The sequence below is a fragment of the Rhagoletis pomonella genome, unplaced genomic scaffold (genome assembly GCF_013731165.1).
Source record: "Rhagoletis pomonella isolate Grant_MI unplaced genomic scaffold, Rhpom_1.0 Rhpom_scaffold_00004, whole genome shotgun sequence".
Classification (NCBI taxonomy): domain Eukaryota; kingdom Metazoa; phylum Arthropoda; class Insecta; order Diptera; family Tephritidae; genus Rhagoletis; species Rhagoletis pomonella.
In genome coordinates, this window is record NW_023458558.1 from 78,344,669 (window position 1) to 78,348,644 (window position 3,976).

At 31.7% G+C, this 3,976-nt stretch overlaps 1 long non-coding RNA gene across 1 annotated transcript in view; it reads right to left on the reverse strand.

Moving 5' to 3' along the window:
• Nucleotides 1–91: 91 nt before the first annotated feature.
• Nucleotides 92–3,976, reverse strand: part of LOC118738594 — a 94,324-nt gene continuing 90,439 nt past the window's right edge. Inside the window, exons 4-5 of the long non-coding RNA XR_004992903.1 lie at nucleotides 717–814; nucleotides 92–649 (exon numbers count right to left, since the gene is read on the reverse strand). This is a non-coding gene — a long non-coding RNA (uncharacterized LOC118738594). The remainder of the gene's footprint in view (nucleotides 650–716; nucleotides 815–3,976) is intronic.

Consider the following 3,976-nt stretch of genomic DNA (forward strand, 5'->3'; position numbering starts at 1 on the left):
TTAATATCTATACAAATATTCAAATTCATCTGCATCTATATATACATAATAATTTTTTTGATATATTTTTATTTAATCATTTTTACGCAAATAACAATCGTCTCGGATTTTCAACAAACTCTTCGATTATTTCCTTCTGAATCACCTCGCGGTTTTCAGTAACGAGTTTTCTATGGACGATCATGAGGCATAGCCCAGAAAGCTTTTCTTCTCCTGTTGTGGTTCTGAGTCACGAAGTGGTTCTGAGCTACGAAGTCTACGAAACGATCGCTCCACAGTCGCTGTTGTGCATGGAAAAGCGCTGGTAGAAATTCGCTTTCTTCTTTAAATAGATCTACAACTTAAATATCCTTCAAATCTTCTTTGGACAAATTCTTTTTCTCTTTCTTCCATAAATTATACCAAAGAATGAGTTCACGGACCATAACTAGTTAACCGTCGACCGCTTCACCGTCGTCCGCTGCAATTCTGGGAGCTTTAATCGAATACAATGGGTGCAATCTATACAGCGAAAAAGCTGTAGTATTTTCATTGGAAAAACGTTGATTTTAAAGATGCCGTTAGTGAATCTAGATACGGTTTTGTTATAGACCGTCGCCAGTCCTAATTTTCATTGACCGATAGGGGTTACTTCTGTTTTTTTGTTTACCTGCCAAACGTGGTAGGAAAATTACTACTCCTTGATCGACTGTAATCATACGACTTTTTTTATTTACTCCGTAGTGACTCTTTCTGCATTCTTGCGATCATTCCTAACCACCGCCAAAATATTTCCAATATGCTGCCCAACAGCGATGAGGTCTGTTGTCTTCACCTGCAAAACGTTTGCTGTAGCAACATTGAATTTTAGCAATTGTCATTTAAGAAATTATTAACTTCGGCCTTGCTATAGCAGCACACAATTGATACGTAGACTTTCTTGTGGAAAAGTTTCCCTCCATTGACAACTTTTCGAAAGCTTCTAGAACTTCAGGAAAATTTTCTGAAAATTTCCTAATAGCCTTATATTTTACCGACCATCTTGTTTCACGTAAACGTGATGTATTAGGAGCATAATTCTTGCATGTCATTAATTCGCAAAAGAAAAGGTTTATCACATATTTTAGGGTAGAAATAGTATTTCTTATTTCCAGAACCTCGTTTAACCATAGAATAAATACTAACGTTCGTCTGTGAGGTGGAACGAATTCGGTTTTCTCGCAATATTTCAGGAACGCTTTTAATGATCAAAGCGTTCACGCCAACTCAGTTTAGCACTGTACGAGGTTGTTAGCAGACGCACATTGTACAGTAGCCTTGCGCGGCTGAGTTCCACGCCCTTTTGACGCCTGACAGGCGAACGTTAGTAGTAAAGGTAATTTTGTTTATTGTACTTATTTTAGTTGGATATTTTCTGTTTTGACCTTTTTTTTAATTTTCGAGAGGTGTACCTATGAAGAACAAGTTCTAAAATGGTTGGAAGAAATATCGTTGAATGGAAGCGATAGTGAGGACAATTTGGAAGAAGATTTCAGTGAATGGACCTTATGAATAAAAACTAAGCAGTTGCTTTTTCTTAAGATTTCAAAACTTTTGCTTGATTCATTCAAATAAATTTACGTAAAAGGTCTGAAATTTTAAGAAAAATCAATTGCTTAGTTTTTATTTATAAGGCCCTGTGTGATACAAAAAAGTCGATTTGATTTGTAAATACAAGTCACAATAGAAAAGGTAAACAATTAATTCCTTTTAAGTGTGAAAATAAATACGAATAACTTTAAGATAATTTATGGACTGTTTGAGTTCGCTCGCTTTAAAATTTTTTTTTTTTTAATTTTTAAAATGGCTTTCAATATATCAAATATGTGTTATTTTTCAATACGAATTATTTTTATTAATATTAAAAAAAATATTCAATTATTTTATTTTTTTTTACTTTAAAAACATGAAATACGTTTAAGCCCAGCTCGTAAATGAAACGGAAAAAGTTGTGTCAAATGTTTTAATCTTTTTCATAACGATGAAATTCATTTTGAATTTTTTATTAGTTATGACTTTTTGCATATCAACGATGATGTTTGTTACGTCTTTTTGCATTTCAGTTGTCAATATTTAAAAAACATTAATATCAATTGAGTTTTTTAAATAATTATTACATAGTCGAGCCCACATTGAATGTAAGAAAAACCTAGAAAACTCCCAATTTTTTCAAGATTGGGATTTATTTTAGATATGTATGTACATAAATTAGGGTGGTCCAAAAAAAGTAAAATCGGAACTTTAATGCCCTATATCGAAAAGAATTATACCCCTGTTTTTTATTTCGAACTCAAAAGATATATAGAGGTTGCTCAAAACGCTCAAAGTTTTCCATGTATATGGGGAAAAAAGCTTTCGTAGAAATGTTATAGAATCCTTGAAAATCAATATTTTCGATCGGAAAACTTTGTTTCACTTCAGAAGACTTGTAGTTACATTACTCAATCCTTTATTTAACTATTTTCTTTCATTAGCTATTTTTTATAGGACCCCTAAAAACCCCAAAAATTCAATTTAAATAGTATTTAAAAATGGTATAATAAACAATTTGGTATTATTACTGAAGAGAAACAGAGGTTTTAGATCGAAAAATATTGGATTTTAAGAATTCTATACCATTTCTATGGAAACTGATTTGTTTTCATATAAAATACATGGAAAACTTTAAGCGCTTTGAGAGACCTCTAAATATATTTTGATTTCAAAATAAAAAAACAGAGAATTAAAATTCCTATAATACTTGTTCAAATGCCTTTTTGGACCACCCTAATATATATACATATGTACATTAGACTGCATCACTCCCCATACAAAAAAAAAAAGGAACAGTCCAGCGCCTTCGTCTTGGTCTGCAGGCTGTATCGGAGATACAGCCGCTATATTTAAACGTAGAATACGTGGTATGGTTAAGAGCATATCCAAGTCAAAAATGAAATCACACACTAAGAAAAAAAGGGTTTTTCCAAAATTTTACAAATTTACATACTTCTAAGTGAAAAGAACTCAATGAGAATATAAGCGAAAGCCCTATTTTTATTTTTATTTTATACCATTTTTTTTTTGTGTTTATTTTTACCTTGGCCTTTATCCTTTTCTTTATCTATGTACGTCCTCACCTTTACTTTTATTCTTGGATTGGACTTTTTCTAAATGTTGTTTCACTTCGAAAAGTCTTCGCGTATTATGCATACATGTGTTCATATATGTATGTACATATATAATATGTATGTACATATGTATGTATAGACATACATAGATTACTAAAAATAGAAACAGATCCACATTAACTGCAATCAACATATGTACGTATGTATGTATTTACATATGTACACACGCTGCGATTAGGTTATAAATAGCGCGCCTCTGTTTATCAAAAGCCGCATTACATACGCATACATACTTTTTGTCTCCTTCCCACACTTCCAACATATGCACATGTTTGCAAATTGATGACGAGGTGATTTTGTATGGAAAATCATTTATGCCCATATATTTGAATAAAATAAACATATATAGAAGATATCAACCAATACTTCCCATATACCAAACGAAAGGAAAACTCTTGAATTTTTGATTAAAGAAAACAAAAACAAAATCATTCGAGCGGTTTTCGAGCATTTTGGTAATGAAAAAAATTTGCAAATTTTTTCAACAATTTTTTGCCTTAAAATGCTCAATATTTGTTAAATTTATATAAAATTTGTACCCGATAATATTTCTACTGCTCCAAAGAACCTATATCCCGAAAATGAAAGTTATATGTGCCAACAATAAGTTGCTAGAGCACTTTAAAGGCTCAAAATTGACCCCAAAATAAGGCAATGTTTACCGTTGTTTTTACGACAGAAACCGAATTGGTTATTTACAAAAATGAATCTGTCGACAGGTTTGGAATTTTATCTTTGAAACGCCACACTTTTCTTTGAAATCGCTTTATTAGTTCTCGTGCAATAAGCGT